Source organism: Panthera onca (assembly GCF_046562875.1).
Source record: "Panthera onca isolate mPanOnc1 chromosome E1 unlocalized genomic scaffold, mPanOnc1 haplotype 2 h2.Chr16_ul_14, whole genome shotgun sequence".
Classification (NCBI taxonomy): Eukaryota; Metazoa; Chordata; class Mammalia; order Carnivora; family Felidae; genus Panthera; species Panthera onca.
Window position 1 is genome coordinate 60,822 of NW_027675813.1, and position 26,477 is coordinate 87,298.

General features: G+C 36.2%; 1 pseudogene; it reads right to left on the reverse strand.

Annotated features, from left to right (window-relative positions):
• Nucleotides 1-26,477, reverse strand: part of LOC144615156 (EF-hand calcium-binding domain-containing protein 13-like) — a 99,003-nt pseudogene that overhangs the window by 39,920 nt on the left and 32,606 nt on the right.

A 26,477-nucleotide genomic window follows, 5' to 3' on the forward strand; every position in this document is an offset into this window, starting at 1 on the left:
AAATGAGACTTTGAAAAATTCTAGGCGAATGTTAGAGTTAATGAAGATTTACATTCACTAACAGGAACATATAACTTTCTAAAGCAATAGATTCCCTATTTTTGATAATGTCTATTTGATACACAAATGTTTTAGCTGAACCACTGAACCCACCTCCCATTTGAAGAACATTATTGTTTTAAGGACAAAATTACTTTTTATTTTTATTATTTTTTAATATAGTTTATTGTCAAATTGGTTTCCATACAACACCCAGTACTCATCCCAACAAGTGCCCTCCTCAATGCCCATCAGCCACTTTCCCCTCTCCCCCACCCCCATCAACCCTCAGTTTGTTCTCAGTATTTAAGAGTCCTTATGGTTTGCCTCACTCCCTCTCTGTAACATTTTTCCCCCTTCCTCTCCCTCACAGTTGAAGAACATTATTAACACCACTGCATCTGCGTCTGTGCTTCCCCCATTCTATTCTACTGCTTCTCTACAGAGAGAACATTGCTGAATTTTTTAAAATTAACCAAGGTCTTGCTTTTTTACATAAAATTTTACACAGGATAAACAAAATATTCCTTAATTTTGTTTTACAGCTCTATAAAAATAATCACACTATAGCAACCTAGACTTGCTTTTTTCATTCAATATATTTCCAAGAACCATCCATATAGTATATTGCTATAGTTCATTTTCACTAACGTACACATTATCAGTATTTCATCATGCATCAGTGGTAAATACCACAATTTATTTATACATTCTATCACCGATCATGTTGTTTCTTTTTGTTCCTTCCTTCCTTCCTTCCTTCCTTCCTTCCTTCCTTCCTTCTTTCCTTCCTCCCTTCCTTCCTTTTTCTATTAGGATCAGAGCTGCTATGAGCACTTTTAACATGTCTCCTTGCACATCAGTGCAGAGATTTTCTGGGATGTATCACTAAAAAATGGATTTTCTAAGCCATGAAGTATGAAAACCTTACAGAATACTACATAATGTTTTTCAAAGTTCTTTCACCACTTTTGCCTTATTTACCAACAATTAAATTAACAGACCTTAATTTTTGCCAATTTGGTCAGCATCAAAAGGTATTTCATTGTGACCTAAATTTTGCATTTCCCTGATTACTATGATGTATAAAAAGACTTCATATGATTATTAGCAACTTATGTTTCTTCATCTGGCAATGGCTGTTCTTGTAATTTGGCCATTTTTCTCTTGGGTTGTTAATTTATAGGGGTTTTCTATTTATTCTCCACAATGATCTTTCGCTGTTATGAGTGTTACAAATAATCTTTACTCTGGAATGCCTGGGTGGCCCAGTCAGTTAAGCATCCAACTTTGGCTCAGGTCATGATCTCACAATTCATGAGTTCAAGCCCCGCTTAGGGCTCTGTGCTGACAGCTGGGAGCCTGGAGCCTGCTTCAGATTCTGTCTCCCTCTCTCTCTGCTCCTCCCCATCTCATACTCTGCACCTCTCTCTCTCTCAAAAATAAATAAACATTAAAAAAAATTTTTTTTAATAATAATCTTTGCTACATTTGTGGCTTGTATTTTCATTCTGTTTGTATTACCTTTTAATAAAGAGAAGTTCTTATTTTTAATGTAGTCAAATGTATAAATCTTTTCTTTTCTGGTTAGTGATTTTGTATCTTAAAAATAATTCCTTGTAACTCTAAGTCAGAAAATTTTTCTTCTTTCTCTAAAGAGAATTTTAGTGTTCGTATCTGGAAATCATTACTGAATATGATATATAGGTAGGGATCCAATTCTATTTTTTACATTTGAATAATTAATTATTCCAGCACCATTTATTAACTGGTGCTTCCCCTCCCCCCCAGTAATCTGCCACCTCATTATATATGTTTCCTTATATGTGTGTAGATATATTTGGAAGTTACTTATCCTGTCCTATCAGTCAATTTCTCTATCCCTGTGCCATTTTCACACTGTTTTACTTACTGTAACTTTATAATGAGTCTTAATATCCAGGGTAGCAAGATCCCTCCAACACCACTCATACACCCTATCCACGTTTTTCTTCCTCAAGAGTGTTTTAGCTACTCTTGATCTTTGTTTATGCATACAAATATTAGAATCAATTCATCAAAAAAGTCAGGGTTTTATTAGAATTGCTTTAGATAAGTAAATTAATTATGAGAATTGGCAGACTTGGGGGTCTCTGAGTCCATTAATATGGGATATATTCCAATTTATTTAGGTATTCTATAATGTCTTTTAACAAAGTCTTATTTTCTCACGTAAGGCACATAACTTCTATTTGTTCTATTCTTTTTTTGCTTTTCATTATGGAAAAATTTTAATACACACAAAATAAGAAATATATTGTAATAAAAGTTCACATACTCTTCCTGTACTCTTCACATACTCTTCATGGCCATTCTTATTTCATCGATAGCCCCACACACTTGTCTATCTCACAACCACCCTTTCTCTTTAGAAAAGATGCTGCTAAGTTATAAGGGTAGAGATACTCAAAACTAGTACCTTCCTTATGAATTATAGGCTTTGGCATAATAAAGAGTCATTTGTCCCATTTAATGACTTCTGTCCTGACCTCTTCCTTGTCAGAAAGCAAAACCACAAACTCTACTTTCTTTTTGTTTGTACTTTTGCCTATAGGAAAAAAATGTCTGGAAAGACTGTTAATACTGGATATTTCTGGATCATGGGATTTTGTGTGTTTTGTTGTGCTTTTGAGTATTTTTCTGTATTGACTTCATTTTAATGGACTTTTTTCTAATCAAAAAAATAAAGTCATTATTCTGAGGGAAAAAAATAGCAAAGTGACCATCTTTTCACATGTGTCAACCCAGTTTTCACTTACTGTCAGCTTCAGTCAACTCTGTGATCTTCTCAAATTCTGGCTTAGAAAGGTAAACTCCAAAATGCTGAAGACAAGTATTCATATCCTCATAATCAATATTTTCATCTTTAATTTTATCAATGGCTTTAATGACATCAGTCAACACTGAAAATAAAGCAGTATGCTAATGAGTATTAAATATAAGTCAAAAAGAAAACACCAATAGTAAGATGAATTTTAGTTCTAACACTAAATAAACAAGCATAGAAAATAACTTCAGAAATGTTATATATGAAAAGAATTACCAGAATCTTTAATACCGAAAACCAACAAAGTACAAAATGAGAGCCAAAAATATATTCTACTTTGCTATAATCTCTGTATCGAAGGAAGTGCCAATTTAATTGCAATTTAAGTGCACAGGAACAAAAATATTATACAATTTCCCCATTTAATTTTCTAACAATTTAAAATTTCTTAGTAGTCTGTTTCTCGGTAGCAGATACAGAAATAAGTAGAAAACTTTCAATCCTGAATAATGAATTGGGGTAAGATTTTGTAGCAATACATGGCTCAGTCCCTGGTTAATCTTAGTTTATCTTCTGTGTACATAAATATTATCACTTGGAAATAACTATCCCCCATGTCTTTTTATGATACTTTGGAATATATGCTTCACAAATTTGGGCAGTATTCCCTCCATTAAATTTAAACAAATTTTTACTGCAATGAAAGCTTTAATGTTTATTTTTGAGAGAGAGAGAAAGGCACAGCATGAGTCAGGGAGGGGCAGAGAGAGAGGGAGACACAGAATCTGAAGCAGGCTCCAGGCTGTCAACACAGAGCCAGACATGGGGCTCAAACTCAGGAACGGCGAGATCATGACCTGAGCCAAAGTGGACCCTCGATCAACTGAGCCACCCAGGTGCCCATGCAATAAAATTTTCTTAAAATAACTTAGAAACACATAGAATTATTAAGGGGGTCGACAGGTATGCATGCGGGTGTGTTTTTGTGTAAATTTTGGAACAAACTAAACTCAAATAGATTTTCTCTAATAGAAGATTAGGATAGGGAAAGTGAGGAAGCTGGGCAGTGGAGGGCATTAAAGCCATTATCAGGAGTTAATCGACTTTAGGCAGTCACTGGATGTCATTATGGATTACTAAACAAAGAAATGATCAAAATGATGTCTGAATTAGATGATTCTTAAAATGATTCTTAAAAAGGTAATTTTTATGTATAAATATGTAGAACAAGATATATGATACTATCTTGTGAAAGGAATTTTTAGATGAAAAAAATTCTCACTTAAAAGTAAATAGCTTTACTGGGCACCTGGGTGGCTCAGTTGGTTGGGCACCTGACGTCAGCTCACGTCATGATCTCATGACTCATGGGTTTAAGCTCTGTGTTGAGCACTGTGCTGACAGCTCAGAGCCTGAAACCTTCGGATTCTGTCTCCATCTCTCTCTGCCCCCTCCCACTCTCGTTCTCTCTCTCTCTCAAATATAAATAAACATTAAAAAATTTTTTTTAAAAAAGTAAACAGCTTGTGAGTGATGTCAGTAAGATGGTTGAGTAGGATGCCCTGGACCCTTCTTCTCCCCACAAACACACTGATTCAGCAGAAATTAAAAAATAAATTCCTTTTGTGAGAAATTAGAAACTAACGGACAGGCTCTTGTATCCCAGGAGAATGCAAAACCAGACGTACTGAAGCTGGTACAGAGATTTGGGACACCCTCCCACAAGTGCTGCCTCCAATGCAGCACCATATGATCCAAAAAAGACTCTAGCTCCCAGCTTCAACCAAGGGGAAGAAGAGTTTGGTCCACATATCCAGAAATTCAGCTTTTCCAAAATGCCTCCCCAGAAGATTGGCGTCTGTTTTGCCAGCCTTGGAGCTCTGATGGGTCTAGCACAGTCCAGTATTTGGGGTAGAATAAAGCGATGGCTTGGGCTGGTAGAAAGCAGTGATCTTCCCCTCTGTTCAGCACAGGATTAGATTAAAATTCCGAGCTGTTAGTTTCCTCCTGGAGAGGTAAAGAGTTTATCCAGCACATCAACTTTTTCAGGGCGTCCCAAAGAACCATCAGCTATCTTGTCAGTCCTAGAGCCTGGGGAAGGAAAAAGGTGGTAGAGGCCTAGGGCCTATCAGGCTGGGCCGATGGGTGGGGGTCTTCTCCTGTATAGGGACAGTATGTGAGGACTGGGAGAGCTGCCTGCTTTTTCTCTTGCACAAACACCAACACAGAAAGTCCAAATGGAGATTTAATGACTAAAAAATATGATGACTGAAATTAAAAGTTCAGTGGATGGACTCAACAGCTAAAAGGAGGAGAGAAAGGTAAGAATCAATGAATTGAAAGCAACTGAAATCATCCAATGAACAACACTGAGAAAATAAACTGAAGAAAAAAATGAACAGTTCCAGAGACCTGTAGGAATATAAAAATGATCTAACATTTGTGTCCATCAGAGTCCCAGAAGAAAAGAGACTTAAAAAGGCACTCAAAGAAATAATGCCTGCACACTTCCCAAATTTTTATCAAGAGACATTAACCTACAGATCCAAGACGAAAGTGGACCTCAAACAGGATAAATCCAAAGAAATCCATGTCAAGATCCATCATAATTAAACTTCTGAAAACTAAAGACAAGGGAACATTTTGAAAGCAGCCTAAGAAAAACACTATAGGGAAAGAAAACCAATTTGAATGACAGAATTTCCAGCAGAAACCATGGAAGCCAGAAATAAGTGACACAATATTTTTCAAGTGCTGAAAGTAAAGAACTATCAACGTAAAATCCCATATTCAGAAAAACTATTTTTCAGGAATGAAGAGGAAATCAAGATGTTCTCAGATGAGAGGAAACTAAAAGAATTTGTTGTCAATAGACCTAAGAATGGATAAAGGAAGTTCTTAAACAGAAAATAAAGGATAAAACAAAAAAACTCTGGAATATCAAGAAGGAAAAAAGAAAATGGTAAGTCAAAATATGGGTAAATATAGTAGGCTTTCCTTCTCTTGAATTTTTTAATCAAGTCTGATGGTTGAAGTAAAAATAATACCACCTGATGTGGTTTTAAATATATATAAGGAAATATTTAAGGTAATTATATCATAAAGGAGGGAGGGATGTATATGGAGATAAGGCTTCTGTATTTCACTTGAACTGGAAAAATGATGACACCAATAGTGTGATAAGTTATGTATATATACCTGAAGCAACAACTTTAAAAGAGATATACTCTGAAACACTATAGATAAATCAAAATGGAATTCTAAATATGGGCAAAAGATTTGAATATATATTTCACCAAAGATATATGAACAGCTAGTAAGCATGTGCAAATAAACTTGACATTATCAGTCATTAGGGAAATGCAAAATTAAAACCATAATGAAATTCCACTACACAATTATTAATTATAATGATTATAAACAAAAAGATAATACCTAAATGTGGAGGATAGGAAGAAACCAGAATCCTTACACATTGCTGGTGAGAATGAAAATGGTATAGCCACTTTGGAAAACAGTTTGGTAATTTCTTTAAAAGTAAAACATAAATTTACCATATACACTAGCAATTATTCTCCTAGGAATCTACCCAAAAGAAATGGAAACATGTCCACAGAAAGACTGCAATGCAAATATTAATTTCAACATTACGCATACCAGTCCCAAACTGCAAATAAGCAAAGGTCATACATTGGTGAATCATCAACAAAATGGAATATACCTATAAAATGTAATATGGACTTATTTAACCATACAAAGGAACAAACTACTGATACATACAACAACATGAATTAGCCTCAAAAAAAGTGAAGTCAGGCACAAAAGACCACATGTTTTATGATTTCATTTATATTAAATGTTTTTTAAAAAAAGGCAACTTTATGGAAACAGAAAGCAGATCAGTGGTTGCCTGGGAATGGAGGTAGAGATTAATGATAAATGGGCACAAGAGAATTTTAGGAGTGAAGGAAACGTTACAAACCTGGATTGTGTCCACTTCTGATTATATATCCCAAAGAATTGAAAGCAGGGGCTCAAAGAGGTATTTGCATACCCACATTCACAGCAGCACTAGTCACAATTGCCAAGAGGTAGAAGCAACACAGGTGTCTATTAATGGATGAATGGACAAACAGAATGTGGCATATACATGCAATGTGATATTAGCACGAAAAGGAAAGAAAAATCTGGCACGTGCTACGACATGGATGAATCCTGAGGGCATTATGATAAGTGAAATAAGCCATTCATTCACAAAGACAAATACTATATGATTCCACTCAAGTATCTGGAGTAGGCAAATTCACAGAAACAGAAAGTAGAATGATGGTTGTCAGAAGCTGGAGAGGCACAGATGGGTAGTTGTTGTTCACTGGGTATAGAGTTTCAGTTTTGCAAGATGAAAAAGTTCTAGAGATTCGTTGTACAACCGTGTGAATATACGTAACCCTAATGTTATTGAACTGTACAGTTACAAATGGTTAAGATGACAAATTTTATGTTACGTGTTAGATACCACCATTAAAAATAAATTTTAGGGGCACCTGGCTGGCTCAGTCCAAAGAGCATGAGACAATTGATCTTGGGGTTGTCAGTCTGAGCCCCATGTGGAGTGTAGAGATTATTTAAATAAATAAAACGTTAAAATAAGATAAATTTTAAAAACAGTATAACGGGGGAAATGGGAGGGAGAAGTCGGCTACAACCACGACACTACTTCACAAAACAGCAATGAAACGGTGACTAAGTTCGTGAATGAATGATTACAAGGTAAAGCACTCAAGAAATTTGCTAATATTGTCTTTAAGAACACCACTTAAGCAATTCATCATAACTGACAAATTATAATGTAGCTTTTTTTTTAAGTTTATTTATTTTGAGAGAGAGAGAGCACACAGGGTAGGGGCGGAGAGAGAAAGAGAGAATCCCAAGCAGGCCCTGTGTTGCCCACAAGAAGTCCAACACAGGGCTTGAACTCACAAACTGTGAGATCATGACCGGAGCCGAAACCAAGAGTCGGACGCTTAATGGACTGAGCCACCTAGGCGCCACAATAATGTAGTTTTTAACATGAGACTTCATGTAAGTATAAGAGAAAAATCTCTTCCTTTGGATTAATTTTTCTCTATCTGAGAAATCCTTTGGGAAGACACAAAAAGCTTATCTTTCATTTTTAGCATATGAATAAACAAAAGGAAATAAAAACAGCAAGGCTTAGTATCTTTCATTTCTCATTTTAATCTTGCTGAAAAATATTTAATTATTTGCATAAAAACCCAAATCATTGCAAGCAAAATTTTTAACAAACTGATTGTGGTGTTGATTGTATGACTCTATACATTTCATGAAAATTAGTGCATGAGTGAGTTTTATGTATGTAAATTATAGCTTAATACAGTTTTTTTAGAAATGTTCTAAAACAAGGGAAACAAAACCAGTATTTCATTCAAACAAGTTCCTTATAAAAAAATTAAAAATCAAATCACCCATCAGTTGCTAAAAATGGGGCTAATCACCTGTTGGAATCCCTCATTACCTTACTATACATTTATGTAGTACTTTACAGTTTTTAAAATCCATCTAACAATTCTGTGAGGGAAGCAAGTTAGCTATCACTACCCTAATACATCAAGTTTTCATGGCTTGCCTGAGAATTTCAGAACTATTAAGTATCTACCCAAAAAGCAAACTCAGTTCAGTTGAACCTCTTTTCAACCTAACCACTTCTTTCCTCCAAATCATTTTAAAATAAATTTCCTACCTACCATCACATTCAGGAAGACTTTGCTCCTTGGAGAGAGCGCTCATAAAGTCATCTAACTTCACCATTCCATTTCCTGTAAAATAAAGACTTTAGATCATGCATTCTTTATATTTTTGCATAAAAGGTAAATTCATAGTTTCATACAACTATGAAAAAAATTACTTCTTCACTTCATCATAATTCTATTTCTCCTTTCATATCCTGTCTCCCTAGATGAGTCTCTGAATTAGGTCAGTTCGTTTCATTTTGATAATTACTCAATAATTTTTAAATACCTATTATAAAGTGCAATGGACTGAGCTAGGTCCTCAATTTTTGATAGATATAGGAAAAAGGAAAGGTGACCATATAGATGGACCATGAGAAACTTAAGGAGTCTATTTCATACCATCATGAAAACCCAGTCAAAATGCTATCCATTAAGACACCTTGACAATACTGACCAATCCTGACAGACCCAAGTGTCCCCATTACTATCAGCTGATCCAATTAACTACCTATTTTTAGATATACACCCTCCACAGTGATCCTACCAATCCTGATAAGCAACATGAAAGGGCTCAATAATTTTAGTAGCACCTACACCTTAGGTTTTTTTTTTTTTTTAATCTTCTTTCCCATTTGCCTTAGCTAAGAAATTTTGCTCAGGTTCTAAGAATTCATTTCTAACATATTCCCAAGTCAGTCTTTCCCCAAAATGTTGCCTCTGCCCTCTCCTCAGCTGAACTTCTGTTGTGGATGGGTCTTACTTAATGATAAAACAACTTCTCCAATACAAAAGCTCTTCCTGGAAACTTAAAATCTGCCTTGAACTTAGGCTGGTGACCGGGATATGCTATTTAACATCTAGATGCTAATCATCTGCCTTGATTGGTTAAGTACCATTAGCCCTAAATTCCTAGTTGTAGCACTTCCTTACCATTTTGGAATCTCCGGTTATTTCTTCTTGGATGCTTTAGGCTATTTGCTCAGAGATTTTTGTACCCCTTGGATTTTGTGCTCTTATTGCCTGAACCTCCCTACAACTGGGCCAGCCTTTCCAGTACCTGTCCCATACGGGAAGGCATAGCTAGGGATAGTGATAGAGTGTTACATAACAATTCTGAGATATAAAAGGCCTAGTCCCTCCAAACCAATGCATTAGGGCAGATTTTCCAGGAATTTTTTTTTCCACTTTCCATTTTTATATCTGTTCTTTTAGAATCTTCTTTAGCATGGCCCATTCTGTTCCATTCCTAGTTGAGAACTTACTCCATCATTTAATACTATCCCATAAAAGTATCTAATTTTTTCAAAAAGTTTGGTATTATCAGTCTCACCATTTTGAGTAGTCTTTGCCACAATCTCCTTGAACTCTTTGTCTGATAAAGTAACTCCTATTGAAGGCAAAATGGATTGAAGTTCTTCTGCAGCAATGTAATTTTCTTGGAGTTTATTGATAGCTTCACAGATGTTTTGTAAATATACAAAATGTAGAAGACTATTCAGCCACAGAATTTATGTGTCTTAAGCAATAATTAGCCCCCAAAGTCTTTAGCAATTAGAAAACAAGTTTTATCTAATTATTATTACCTCATATGACTGCTTTTTTCTTCATATTTCTGTTGTAGCTTACATTATACCTAAATATTTCCCATATAGCTCAAACAGAAAACAATCTTGAAGTTCTATAAATGTTTATAAACTACTTGTTTGGAGGAACAGCCTGTTCCAGTGACCCAGCCAATGCTGCTTGGTTCTGATTAAAATATAATGAACGAGTTCAAGAGATCACAACAACAAAGTGTTTTGTCTAAATTCCAGGATTCCAAGCAAACAATGAGAGTTCTTCCCCTTCCCATCATTTTAGGCTACATGTTTTCAGTTCACAATCTTCAAAATCATAAAATCTTAGCAGTAGATACGCATGGCCGTCATGAGTCCCCTAATATCATGCACTGAGATAGGCATAGTATCACTTCTCTGTAATTCCCACCAAAAATGCATAACCTGAACTTACGAAGAAATATAAGGAAAACCCAAAACGAGGGACATTTTACAAATTAACTAGTCAATACTCTTCGAAAGTGTCATGGTCATGAAACTATCCTAGATCAGAGGAGACTAAGGGACACATGACAACTGAATGTAACGTGTGATCCTAGATGAGACCTTGAACCAGGAAAAATACATTTATGGACCAATTGAAAAAAATTGAATAAGGTCTTCAGATGAAATAGTAAATAATATTGTATCAGTGTCAATTTCCTGATTTAGTTCACTGTACTGTGATTATACAAGATCTTAATACCTGGGAAAACGAGATGAAGAGTATATAGAAATGTCTTTCCCTTTGTGTAATTCTTATGATTTAAAAATTATCATAACATGAAAAGTTAAAAATGTTTTTAAAATGTATATCAAATGACAGTCACATTTCAGAAATGCTCAATTACCATCAATTTATCTTGAGAAGTTATACCAGATAAACTATTTCACACTTCTCTTTACAAAGAATATTAAGTATGGCAAAGGTTGGCGACACCAGCAAGATAGATAAGCACTTTCTTCCACAGGCTGCTTCTACCCATGGGCTAAATGCCTACTATTCCACTGTTCCTTTAACAAGTGTTTTAATCTTACTGGAATATAAAGAACTCAGAATTAGGAATGAGGCACAGAGTAATAGTAGTGTATCAGTAAAGGAATCAGAAAGAACATTGTTGTGCCTCCTTAAAAGAGCACATTTTCTGTTCAACTGAGTTGTTTAAAATTTGTATTACTGTGTAAGAACCACTAGTATTTCACTAAGCACTCATTTTAACAATTACCTTCAATATTAAATGCAATAAAAAGATAAGTTTCTTTCAAGAAAATAAACAACTTGAGTAACTTCAGCCAAGGACTATAGGAAGGAGTATTTAATTAAGTTCCAAACACAGGACTTCTGTGATAGAGGTACCACGGAAGGAGGAAACTATATATTGGTTGGAAAACCTTGCTCATCTTTGAGAAAGACCATAAAGCCCTGGGGACCCAAACTGTAAAATAGTAGTTATTTTATCTTTCTTCATATTCCCATGTCCAAAAGAGATGATATCTGAAGCATTATCATATCATGTTGGATATGGATATCATATATTTAAATTACGGAACCTGAACAAAAATTTCACATAGACTCCTTACATATTTAGTTTAAAAATTATAAAATAAGCATTTCCAAAAGAAAACAGGCCCTCTATTTCTAGGGAACTTGAGTGAGTTGAATTAATCTCTGAATAAACTTCTTGGTCAAAGTTAGGCATCTGAAAAAGGGAACACAACCATCTAAAAAGGCACAACTTAAAACCACTGTGTTGTATACACTGATCTATATACCAGAAGTGGTGATTACTCAATAGCACTGACAAATGAAATGCAAACAACTGTCTAATCAATGGTTAATTCAGCTTGTTTCTGTGATGACTCAAGAACTCAAGGACCTATATTTTGACTTACATATATGATACTGACCCAGAGCATTCACTGCAATCTTTTCTTTCGACGAAACCCGTTTTAGGAGGCTGGAATGCCTTCTCACAGCTGGCTTCTGAAGTTTCGGGATACTAAAATTATCACTTTTATCCAGAGACTTTTTGAGGCTTGTAATGCTCTTCAAGCTATGTGACGTAGACTTTGAGTCATGAATTTCAATCTTCTCTGAACTTTTCTTAAAGTTTATGCCATCCTTTGAATATGGTTCCCAGAATCCTGTATCACTGCTATCAACCCCATTTAGGAATTTTTTTATTTGCAAAGGATTTTTTGATCTTTTAAGTTCAAGGTAATCATTATCCTCCATAATTTTATGATATTGGAGGTGTTTTCCATTTAACTTTGGGAATAATGATGGTTCACGTAGTCTGGAAGAGAAACTGCTTTTCATCCTATACTGTGGATAACATTCTGATATATTTGATAACTTTCTGTTTGAGGTAGATTCATCCAAGGCAGATGATTCCATACCTGCTAAGCAAGAGAAACATATTTAATTATTCTATTTACCTGTACCATTTGTAATAGTTTTTAAAAAGTAACAACTAAGTCCTCATGAAAACTATTCAAGAAATTATCAATTGCTTAAATAAACAAAGTTTAAAAAGTTAAATAAGGTTAATATGTTGAAAAACTAACAGAGCTGATAACTAAGACTGAAATATTAACTAGGTTAAATATAATCTTCTGGTTTAATATATTTAAATTCTTTTATCCAAAGCTATTTGAAGTTGCACCAAATCAAAAGTGATAGCCTACTGAAGGTTGTAGTTCTCATTCCCCACTCTGCCAATTTTGAAAGATTATAGGCTAAATATGCCAATACAGCTACAAATCCCTTAGTTATGAGCATACTGAAGTATAAGGAAGTTGGAGTGGGGAAATTTTTATTTATAAAATCAGAATACAGGGGCACCTGGGTGGCTCAGTTCGTTGGGCATCCCAGTTCGGCTCGGGTCATGATCTCACTGCTCATGGGTTTGAGCCCCAGATTGGGCTCTGTGCTGACATCTCAGAGCCTGGAGCCTGCTTCAGATTCTGTCTCCCTCACTCTCTGCCCCTCCCCCACTCACGTTCTGTCTCCCTCTCTCTCAAAAATAAACATTAAAAAAATTGTTTTTCATTTAACATCAGAATACAAATATTTACCCTCCTAAAGATTCTCAGTACTTGTGGGAAAAAATAGTTTGTATATAAAATAACCTCTTCAGAAAAATATTAATACAATGTCCCACTGGGGCTTCCTTTATAAAATTCATCTGATGGCTCAGAATAGTACCTTACATTTGAATAACACATTTTAAAGTATTTCAAATGTTATAATACTTGATTTTATGATAGACTATTATTCTCCTCTTAGAAGTTTAAAATATGTTTGATCATTGAAGGCAAAACTTATAAAACATTGTCTGAAGTTTTCAGTGTGTATAGTGGTAATACATAATAAAATTACAGCTTAACAGAGGGAGGGTAAAAAGATCTATATAAGGGTAAAACTTCTATATTCCACTTGAAGTGGTAAAATATTTATTTTAGCATACTAGAAAAGGTTAAGTATGTATACTATAATCCTTAAAACAACCACTGGAAAAATACAGAGATATAGTGAAAATACATATAGAATAAATTCACATACTAAAAAAATGCTCCCCAAAAAAGAAGGGAGAAAATGGTTGAAAAACAGAGGAAAAAATAGAAAACAAATAATAATATGGTACACCTGGTCTGAATGTATAAGTAATTACATTACATATGATCTAAACACTCCAATTAAAATACAGGAATTATACAAATAAATACAAAAAACATCACCCAACTCTGTGTGGTTTACAAAATACTTCAAAACTGGTGATATAAGAAGGTTAAAAGTAAAAGGATGGAAAATACTTACCATCTAAGCACTAATCAAAAGAAAACTGGAGTTATATTAGAATCAGAAAAAGTAAACTTGAGAGAAAAGAAAATTACCAGTGATCACATACATATTGCATAATGATAAAAGAATCAGCTCACCAAGAAGATAGAACTATTCTAAATGTGAATTCACCTAGCAACAGAGATTCAAAATGCATGAACCAAAACCTGACAAAACTGAAAGGAGAAATAGACAAATCTACAATTATATTTGGAGACAATATTCCTTTCTCTATAACAGAACTAGTAAAAAAAAATCAGCAAGGATTCAGAAGAATGAATAACATGAATTATTATGCATGGGAGTGGGTATGTGATTATTAGTAATATCTATGTCAGAAAAGAAAAATTAATGAAAAAACTTCCACATCAAAGACAAAATTAGAATTCAAAATAAACTTTGAAACGTTCAGGTAATAATAGCAAATTGAACAGCCTTCAAACACTCCATTTAAACTAAGGAATTTTGGGGATGCCTGGCTGGCCCAGTCAGTTAGGTGTCCAACTTCAGCTCAGGCCATGATCTCGCGGTTTGTGAGTTGGAGCCCCACATCAGGCTCTGTACTAACAGCTTGAAGCCTGGAGCCTGCTTTGGATTCTGTGTCTTCCCCTCTCTCTGCCCTCCCCGGCTCGCTCTCTCTCTCTCTCTCAAAAATAAACTAAAGGAATTTTTAAAACATCACAAATCCATAATAACAAAAAAGAAGAGGAAAAGAAACTACTACAATTAAATTTTGGAATCTGGAAAGCTGATGAACTTAGTAGACCTGAAAAGGCTGAACCATAAGGCAGAATGGGGAAAGCCAAGAAGCAACCCAGTTCATAACACAAAAACTCCAAAAGCTCATAAATTAGTAGCATTTAGGTATCTCTAAAAGTGAGGGTAAGAGTGAAGCTAAAAAGAAAGAACTGGTTAAAATCCCTTTAAGTAGTAATTTGATACCTAGGGTCTCTTCACACGGCCAGATATTCACTTTTATCCACTGGGCACAGCCAGTTATTGATCTTCTCCTACTCCAGCAGGAAAGTGACAATTCATCAGAAAGGGTTAAACACAAGGGCTCTGGATTATGGAATACTAAACACAATAGAGGGTAGGAGTATTACCTGCAAAACTCGGAGGGAGGCTTACACTGAATAATGGGAACTTCAGTCTTTCGTCTTATTTAACACCTGGAATTCTATGAAGCAAGGCTATACCTGCGGGAAGGATATTCAAAGTTTCTTTGAACACTCTGACCATCTCAAAAGGAAATATACCCTAAAGACAGTCATATTAAGGGTTTTCCAGGCAAATAGCCCAGCCAGACCACCCGATAGCAGGGTTTCTCAGTCTCAGCAGTACAGGCATTTTGAGACAGATACTTCTTTATTGAGAGAGCTGTCCTGTGTATTGTAGGATACTCAGAAGCATCCCTGGCCTCTCACCACTTGATGCCAGTAATACAGATTGTGATGACCAAAAATGTCTCCAAATGTTTCCAAATGTTCCTGGGGGAAGGGGAAGTTCGGGGCGGGGGGCGGGGGAAATCTCCGAATCATCTCTGGTTAAGAATCATTATCCTACAATGGAACTGGAGAGTGTGATGCTAAGTGAAATAAGCCATACAGAGAAAGACAGATACCATATGGTTTCACTCTTATGTAGATCCTGAGAAACATAACAGAAACCCATGGGGGAGGGGGAGGAAAAAAAAAAAAAAGAGGCCAGAGTGGGAGAGAGCCAAAGCATAAGAGACTGTTAAAAACTGAGAACAAACTGAGGGTTGATGGGGGGTGGGAGGGAGGGCAGGGTGGGTGATGGGTATTGAGGAGGGCACCTTTTGGGATGAGCACTGGGTGTTGTATGGAAACCAATTTGACAGTAAATTTCATATATTAAAAAATAAAAAAAAAAAAAAAAAAAAAAAAAGAATCATTATCCTACAGCTCATAATCAGCTAGTTTTGCCCTCAGTCTCAGAGCTTCCAAATAGCTTTTGAGTTCACCATTCTCAAATATGAGTAGACAACCAAAGATCACCAGACATTTGAGGAACACTCCTAAAATGAAAAACAAACAGAAAAAAATACCTTGGAGGAGACAGAATATGAATGAAAAAGGAAATCTCAAAAGCATTGCAACAGAAGTTCTTAGTTGCAACAGAAGATATTGTTTGTGGAACAATAGAAATGCTCATGAAATAAGAGGAGGATATTATAATAAAATAACAGAGGGGAAAGAAATTATTGGAAATTTAAAAGTACAAATGAAAAACTAAATAGAAGCATTGGAAGATAAATTTAAGGAACTCTCTCAGAAAACATAACAAAGAGTGGCACCTGGGTGGCTCAGTCAGTTAAGCATCCGACTCTTGATTTCGGCCCAGGTCATGATCTCACAGTCGTGAGATTGAGCCCTATGTTGGGTTCTGCGCTGGGTGTGGAACCTGCTTAAGATTCCCTCTCCCTCTCCCTTTGCCCCTCTTCCACTCTCACTCATGAAATAAATAATAAATAAATAAAGCATAACAAAGAGATAAGAGAAAAAGGTTAAAAAAAAAAGGAATCATCCCATTATGTCACATATCCAAATATCAAGAGTTCCACAGAGACAGAAAAAATAGAGGAAAGGAAATCATCAACAAATTATTTTAATTTTCCAGAATCAAAGGACGCTGTATTCAGCACAATCGTTACAAAGAAACTTCTTTCAAGGAGACTTTCAGAAGACTAGAAAATATCCTATATGCTTGAAAAAAAAAAAAATCAGTGTCAAAGTCAAGAGTCAGAAAATTTTGCACTTCAATGGCAATACTGAAAAGTAGAAAACATAGAAAATTATTTACAATCTAGAATTCTGTACCCAAACTATCAATAAAATATGAAGACAGAATCTGTCATAGGAGGAGAGAAGTGAAAAGTCTCCAGCATGTTAATGAAGAAACATCTCAAGATGACAGTTGCACACAAAATGTAGAGGGCAACAAATTCATACTGAAGAACATCAAAATACTCTAAAGAAGATTTCTTCAAGAAGACAAAACTACTAGAATACCTTGTGCAGACAAACTTACGAAGAGGATATTTAGACAGTTGGCAGAGTCTAAGCTTCAATCAGTAATATATATACTTTTTTTTTAAACCAAGCAAATAAGTAAATAAGACAACTCAAAGAGGGAAAAATTGTACAGAAAGAGAAAGCAGCCACAAGATACTTACATGTGGCTCAGCAGCGAATAGTGTGTACATAAATATATTAACATAAATACAGAATTAAAACTTACTCAATTACCCTATGACTATATTAGGAGGATGGATAGGTATGGGAAGTGGATATGGTGGGGACAGGGAAAATGAAACAGAGCTAAATCCTTATTTTTCATATTAAGGAGTTTACTAGGTCTACCCAAAATTTTAAAAAATCAACAAGAAGCAATACAAACATGTTATTTACAGTCATGAAAACAAATATCAGGTAATCAGCTAAAATGTTTGCCTCTGGAGAAACTGAGGAAAGGATCAGGCAAGAGGCTGCTCTATTTGTAGCAAGTTTATTAGAACTATATAATTCTTTTTTCTAATCTTTTTAAATCTTTATTTATTTTTGAGGGAGGCAGAGACAGACTGTGAGCAGGGGAGGAAGAGAGAGAGAGGGAGACACAGAATCCGAAGCAGGTTCCAGGCTCTGAGCTGTCAGCACAGAGCCCAATGCGGGGCTCGAACTCATGAACCGTGAGATCACGACCTGAGCTGAAGTCAGACACTCAACCAACTGAGCCAAATTGAGCTTAAAATTATACACATAGATAATCTTGACCAAAGGATGTCCGGACAGAGAAAGAAAAGGGAGTGACACCATGTGTAATAGGAAGAGATTTTTAAAAACATACTTAATGGAGAAAAACAAAACTAATCATGAATGATACTGAATAATATACTAAAAACAATTTTTAAAAAATGTTTTAATGTTTATTTATTTTTGAGACAGACAAAGCACAAGCAGGGGAGGGTCAGAGAGAGAGAGGGAGACACAGAATCTGCAGCAGCCTCCAGGCTCTGAGCAGTCAGCACAGAGCCTGATGAGGGGCTCGAGCTCACGGACCATGAGATCATGACCTGAGCCGAATTTGGACATTTAACTGACTGAGCCACTCAGGCACCCCTATATTAAAAATTTTTAACTGTCAATGTCAGGATGTCAGAATGACCCACAAATTGCAAATTACATTTTTTTTCTTAGTGTTATTATTTTGTTTTAAAGTTGACTTCATGTTGCAAAATATTAAGGGAAAGATAAAAGAAAATTATGGTAGTTACATAATCAATACTGATTAGGTATATTTAGGATTTAAACTTTTATCTAAAGAGTTAGAGTAATGGGGGGGGGGGGTGCACACGGGTGGCTCAGTCGGTTAAGCGTCTGACTTCAGCTCAGGTCGTGATCTCGCAGTCTGTGAGTTCGAGCCCCGTGTTGGGCTCTGTGCTGACAGCTCAGAGTCTGGAGCCTGTTTTGGATTCTGTGTCTCCCCCTCTCTTTCTGCCCCTCCCCCGCTCACGCTCTGTCTCTGTTGCTCTCAAAAAATAAGTAAAACATAAAAAAAAATTTAAAAGAGTTAGAGTTAATGGGGTCAGAGAAGGCTTTCAGATTCCATATGATAAAACCTACAAATTAGGATTTAATTTAAAGGCAATTTATTTATAAATAAAACTTGCTGTAGCAACAAGAGCTCACTTACAAAAATCTTCATACTGGTGCTGTAGTTCATCCAAAATAAATAGAATATCTCTAATATCCACCATGTGGTTACCTGTAATAGAAAGAGTAAGTTCAAGTGCTGTTATTTCTTTTTTGAACACAAATCTAGTTTCCATCCCATTCTAATACAAAAACAACACAGAGATGTGTGAAAGTAGGAACAGAGGTTGTGAATAATATCTAGAATTGTTAATAGCTCAGTATACACTGAAACATAAAAGACCATTATTTTCTTTTTCCCTTAATAAAAGAGTTTCCCATCAAAAGAAATTAGTCACATTTTAAGCTCCACAGCTAGGTAATCAGGTTAATATTTCATTCATTTAACAAATAGTGTTTTGAGAATTTACTATAGGTAGAATTTCAAGTTTTAGCTCTTTTGTCTTTCTCACTGGATTGTGAGCTCTTCAAGAGTACAGGATGTCATTTGTTTCCCCAATGCCTAGCAAATTATATACTTCCTAGCACTTAAAAACTAATTTTTTTGAGGGGCACCTGAGTGGCTCAGTCAGTTGAGTGTTTGACTCTTGATTTGGGCTCAGGTCATGATCTCAGAGTTCATGGGTTCGAGCCCCACGCTGGGCTCTGCGCTGACAGTGCAGAGCCTGCTTGGGATTCTCTCTTTCCCTCTCTCTCTGCCTCTCTCCCACTTGCACTGTCTCTCTCTCAAAATAAATAAATAAACTTTAAAAAAATTATTTTTTAAAAATTATTTTTGATAAAACAGGGAGGGGGACAAAACATAAGAGACTTGTAAATATGGAGAACAAATTGAGGGTTACTGGAGGGGTTGTGGGAGAGAGGGTGGGCTAAACGGGTAAGGGGCACTAAGGAATCTACTCCAGAAGTCCTTGTTGCACTATATACTAATTTGGACGTAAATTTAAAAAAATAAAAAATTAAATAAAAAAAATATTTTTGAATGAATAAATATACTAAAGGCTGTAAAGAATCATGCAATGTCTACATTGTGGATAGCAGTAAACCATTTACTTAGCATCTTACACATGTACAGCACTCCCATAATTATAACTTCTACCATTCCTTCCCTTGCCTCTGTCTAAAACCATTTTCCTTCTTGGACAGTGTATGACAGAGAATGGGGTCAGAGACAGTGACCTCAAATAATGTTGTTCCAATTGGACACCCAATAGTTCTTGCCTCCAAATGTCTAACTTCGCTTGACATTCAAGGTGAGAAAGACCAGGTGTTGACTTACCTACTTATAAAAATACTAGGTTTGTTCTTCAGCCTATGCCTAAAAAATCAACTATTCAGTTATAAGCATAAGCAAAGACCCTGAAAAGAAGATGCCAGTTTTTAATGTGCCTTTTGAGTCCAAGAATTATTATATACACTATGGTTTTGGTGTTGGGTAAGATTGATTCATTCTGCTTCTTTGAAAATTGGTAAGCTATGTCAGGTCCAGGACTTTAAATCACTGCAAAGCAAGTAAGTATTTGACCCAACCAAAGAAGTGCTACACCAATTGATGTTAAGTTGCCTTCTGATTAGAACTGCTTCTCACATTCTGGGGGTTTTTTTAATTATTTTTAATGTTTATTTATTTTTGAGAGAGACAGAGACAGAATGCAAGTGGGTTGGGGCAGAGAGAGGGGGAGACACAGAATCTGAAGCAGGTTCCAGGCTCTGAGCTGTCAGCACAGAGCCTGACGTGGGGCTCGAACTCACGAGCCACGAGACCATGACCTGAGCCGAAGTTGGACGCTTAACCGACTGAGCCACCCAGGCGCCACTCTTACATTCTGTTTTTTTATTTTCTTGGTATTTATTCTCATTCTGTTCTTGATTGTGGTTCTAACACCCCAGTGAACTTCTGGAACTTCTGTAGAGTCCATATCCCAAGTTCTTAGATCAAAGCATAAGTCCTAAAATAATTCAAGGCTTCAACCCTCAAACTCGTGAATTTGATCAGTGTAAAGTTTCTGTTGGATCATCCAAAAATTAATCCAATGGAGAAGGCTGTATTGTTTATATCTGGTCTCTACTTAAAGAACTCCCCTTTCTGGAAAGAGGTCCAACATTGACCAGTGAGCATGCAGTAGCCAACCATGTATAGATTTACTAGCTCTCGCTCAAATTTATTCCTTCTTCTATGCAATGACAAATACTTCTCACACACATCTAAGACAAATACTACCCATTTATATAGTCTCTGGTGGCCAAATAAGCATTACAGAATCTGAAATTACTATTTTGACCCCTATCTAGCTTATCAAAACCTCAATGAATAATTCCTGGTTGAGACTGAGACAATCAGTACAGTTACAGGTAGCATTTACTTCATAAGAGAAGTTCAAAACAGCTTCCCACTCTTACATTTGTCCTTCTGGAGGAAGCTCATATTGGAACTTTCCTTTCCATTCAACCTGGAAAATGTAACTATCTAATGTGAAAAAAAAGTATCCTAATCATCAAAGTCATATTCAAGGCAACATTACTTTGAAGGTGTTAAATGACTATTAACACATTTCCATAATCTCCACAATAGCTCCACAATATCAGAGACCTTCTCATCAAAAATCGTACTAGTTACTACTTTTCACCCAATTCAATTACTAGATCGGTAAATACCACGAGAGAAAAAACTACTGCACCAATATCCTATCTCAGAAACCAAACTACCAGAACTGTCATCAAGTGATTTTCCATATTCCTCTTGCCAGATCTTAATGAAGCAAATGCTTATTGGACTTCCTTGCAAATTCCAGCAGCATTCCTCTTCATCATGCATACTCATGAAGATATTCTCCATGTTATCAGTACTGCTCCAAAAAACCAAACCAAATACAAAAACAAGATGTTAAAACAGTACCTATATTGGGGCGCCTGGGTGGCGCAGTCGGTTAAGCGTCCGACTTCAGCCAGGTCACGATCTCGCGGTCCGTGAGTTCGAGCCCCGCGTCAGGCTCTGGGCTGATGGCTTGGAGCCTGGAGCCTGTTTCCGATTCTGTGTCTCCCTCTCTCTCTGCCCCTCCCCCGTTCATGCTCTGTCTCTCTCTGTCCCAAAAAAAAAATAAATAAAAAACGTTGAAAAAAAAAAAAACAAAAAAAAAACAAAAAAAAACCAGTACCTATACCAGGGTGCTACGACTTCTACTAGCAGGATAACCGACTTATATCACTCCTTACTTCAAAATTCTGTTACAGAAGAATCCATATCTCTTACCGGGGTAACCCAAAACTTTTGGCATTCTGAGGGTGTCCTTTCCTTTAATGTTTAAGTAAAATAGCCCCGACCCCACACCATACATTATATGAACAGCAATCAATACTCCCTCCAAAATTTGAAGATTCCTGAGTGTTTTATACTCTGGCAGTTGATTTTCGTTTTTTCTATTCCCGTGGACTCCTGATCTCTCTCACATTATCACATCCTATAGGTGCTATCTTCTCTCCACCCCAAGCCTACCTAACACAGAACCTACAGACCCTTTTCCTTTAAATCCACCCACCACATGACTAACACAAGGCTATTGTATATAACCAACTCTTACTAGATAACTTGAAATTAATGAGAGTAAGGGATTTCTTTATAGCACAGCAAGCACTACATAGTATTGTCCTAAAGTTCTACAGCCACTCTCTATTGATTGCTAGACCCCCATCCAATCTTAGGTTCCCTCAGTGTTCCTCTTCCAGCTGCCGATTAGCCACTGTTGTATTCTAAGTTCCTGTTGTTGTCTTATATAGAGTACTTTACCTTACCTTTTTGCTCAAACTAGGTATCTCCCAATAGGCTTTAGCTCTCATAATCAAACATACCTGTTAAAATGATTTTCCTAGTCAAAAGACAAGGACCTCCCCTATGAGGAATTTTACCTTAAGTCACAACCAGGTTATTAAAAATGACAAAATGAAAAAATCTTATTCTCTCTGGTTGGAGGAGATGGAGTGAAGGGTGAGACTTATTAATTCATTCAACATATATTTGTTGAGCAGTTAATATGTGCCACAAGCACTGTATGGAGTACTGAGGATACAATATTGAGCAAAAGTACACATGATATCTGCTTTCTTGGTATTTAGTCTTATTTGAGATACAGATCTTCACAAAACCATAAGAAATAGGGGTACCTGGGTGGCTCAGTCGGTTGGGCGTCTCATTTTGGCTCAGGTCGTGATCTCGTGGTTTGTGAGTTCGAGCCCCGCATTGGGCTCTGTGCTGACAGCTCAGAGCCTGGACCTTGCTTCAGATTCTGTGTCTTCCTCTCTCTCCCTGCCTCTCCCTCACTCACACTCTGTTTCTCTATCTCTCTCAAAAATAAACAATGAAAAAAATTTTTAAAAATATAAGAAATAAAAATTGCAACTGTGATTAGTGCTGTGAGAGTGTATGAGAACTTGACCTAGTCAGAAAAGTCATGGAAGCATCCTTAAAGAATAGAGTGGAGTTTAGATCCAAAGTATGAGTCGTAATTCACTAGGAGGGAAAGAATGCTCCAGGAAAAGAAAAGAATATATGTAAAGGCTATGGCAGGAGGAAGCCTGGTATATAACTGAAACTCTAAGAGGGCACAGTAAGCAAAGCAGAATGTGGTCTGAGATGACGCTGGAGATCTAAGGTAAAGGCCAGACATTGCAAGTCCTTGTACGTGACCTTAAAGGGCTCTTCATCCCAAGAAGTATTATTAGAGTTTATGCAAGGAGGTAACATGATCAGATGTGTGGGTTTTTTTTATTTTTTTATTATGTTTATTTATTTTTGAGAGGGGAGGTGGGGCAGAGAGAGAGAGGGAGACAGAATCTGAAGCAGGCTCCAGGCTCCGAACTGTCAACACAGAGCCCAACATGGGGCTTGAAACCACAAGCCTGAGATCATAACTTGAGCCAAAGTCGGACACTTAACTGACTGAGCCACCCAGGCGCCCCACAGATGTGTGTTTTGAAAAGATCATTCTGGCCATAGTGTTAAGGGGGATAAGACTGGGTGTGGGTGGGGGCACCTGGGTGGCTCAGTCGGTTGAGCGTCCGACTTCGGCTCAGGTCATGATCTCACAGCTCGTGAGTTCGAGCCCCCCGTTGGGCTCTGTGCTGGCAGCTCAGAGCCTGGAGCCTGCTTCGGATTCTCCCTCTCTCTCTGCCCCTAACCCACTCGCATTCTGTCTCTGTCTCTCTCAAAAATAAATAAACATTAAAAAAAAAAAAAAAAAAGACTGGATGTGGGTGGACTTGTTAGGATGAACAGTGATGGTCCTAAGGAAAAATTATGGTAACTTGGACTAAGGAAATGGTGGAAAATAGAGAGATTTAAGAGATATCTAGAAGTTTAAAATAATAGTAATTCACAACGGTTGCATGAGGAGAACAGAGAAAACAAGAGTTGTCAAGGATAATTCCCAGGTTTCTGCTTCCTATTTCTTGAGACTATTCTAGTGCCAATGGGTTCTATTTAATTCCTACAACAATCTATGAAATCAGCATAATTTTTCAGTTTAGCTCCCCAAGTACAAAGCCTAGAAATCCAGACCAGAATTCCATAAGCCAAAAAAAGAAAAAAAAAAAAAAAAAAAAAAAAAGCCACAGTGGTTTCATATGTAATTTCTGTTGCTTCTGGTAGAGCATGCCCTAAAGGCTATTTAATAATATGACTTGAGATTAAGCTTTAAAATCCCTATTTTATGGGCATCTTTATGCTCCAGAACATCCCTCCACTTATGTCTATCAACCCAGAACTCACCATAAATGACTACCTACTAAAATCCATGCAGCCTGGTTCTATCTTCACACTACATCCCAGCCACCAAAGACCCCCTAAAAGCCACCACTGACAAATGACAAAAACCTGTGGAAGCCCATGGAAAAGGATGCCATGTCTGATAATGTTCCTGCCATATTTACACAAACTGTTCCCTCAGTCTAAAATGTCTTTCTCATTCTTCATTACCACCTTCAACCAACTAACCCCTATTGATCCTTCAAGATTTAGCTCAGACATCACATTCTCTGATTATCTTTCCCTGGTGTTTCCAGTATACATTTGCAGCCTAACTACATTCTGTAACAGTATTTGCTATATACGACATTAAATTTTCATTTTATTTGACTCTTTCCACGCTAGAATGTGAACTCCTTTGGAAAAAGAAATGTGTTCTATTCATCTCTGTATCACCTTGCATAGTTCCAAGCACAGTAGATATTAAATGACTGACTCATTAAATACATGGATAATCAATGAATCAATCATTTATCAATCCATTATTATCAGACACCCCTGGTGACATATAAACATGTAATACAAAACATCTGCTAAATATATTCATAATGTTTTTTTAAAAATCTACATTTTGCAAAGAGTAACTGAATAGCATGAGAAGATTGTGTAATCAAAGCTATCTAATAAAGTTAAAAATTCAAGAAATTTAGGTCTCCTAATTTGTGAAGCCAATGCCCTTGACATTAAAGAAACCATCTCTCCACAAACAAGAAATGGAAAAGAGAGGAAAGTTTGAAAAGAAAATAAATACATTTTTCTCTTAGATTTTTATCAAACATACCAAAATCTAATAATTTTAGAAATTTCTCATTTAATTTTTCTAGACTATCTCTTACCACAGACACCAGTAAGCAACATTGATAGGTGGCAAGAGGTAAGAATCAAGAAGGAGAGATAAAGGATGAATCAGAGCACTGATATCCAAGAAAGGTATATTTACATAGTAATTCAAATAACTCACTGTCTATACTAGCATGTTTTATCACTTCCTGGAAAAGTTTCAGGAATTACAGGAATATCCATGCTATCCAAAACAGCAGCCAGTTCATCAGTCGCAACTCGACCACTTTTTATCCTACAGAAAATCTTCAAGGCATTCTGGAATGCTGCAAAAATATAATAAACAAAGAAGTTATTTTATCATGAGAATCAACAGCTTTTCTTGGAGGGGCTGATTTTGTGTCAACAGCCTACCAGGGTACAATACCTTTACATAGGCATAGGGTTTTCTAAAAATTTACCTGCAAGTAGGCATTTGCCCAATTCCATTTGCCCAATTTATATTAGGACCACATTCCTAATATAAAATGTAATATTTGCTATTATCACTATTGATATAATATTAGCAAAGATAGGTGGTATTTATTGAATGCTATCTATATGCCAAACATTGTGCTAAAAGCTATAGGCATTGTGCTAAAAAGCTCTGGATTATCTGATTATTCTGTATTCACCGCTTAGTTAAGCCTTGTAACTAAAATAATTTCATATCTATCAGTGGTATAATCTATAATAGCAAGGCAGCTTAATCTAAAATTTGAGGGCATCATTGTTTTAAAATGTAATTTAGAAAAAATAGTGTAAAAGAAAGAACAGAATAGATGCAAAATTTCTCTTCAGATTTTTTATATTACAAAGAGTTTAGCAATGGTTTAACCACTATTTAAAGGTCTTCTATTTCTCCACAGAAACTTCATTTTCTTATGCTAACAGTCCTTAACATCAAAAATGAATTGGAAAGATTTGCAACAATATGGATAGAACTAGAGTGTATTGTGTAAGTGAAATAAGTCAGTTAGAAGAAGACAAATATGTTTTCACTCATATATGGAATTTAAAAAACACAACAGATGAACATAGGGGAAGGAAAGGAAAAATAAGATAAAAACAATGAGACTCTTAAATACAGAGAACAAACTGAGGGTTGCTGGAGCGGAGGTGGATGGGGGATGGGCTAAATGGGTGAG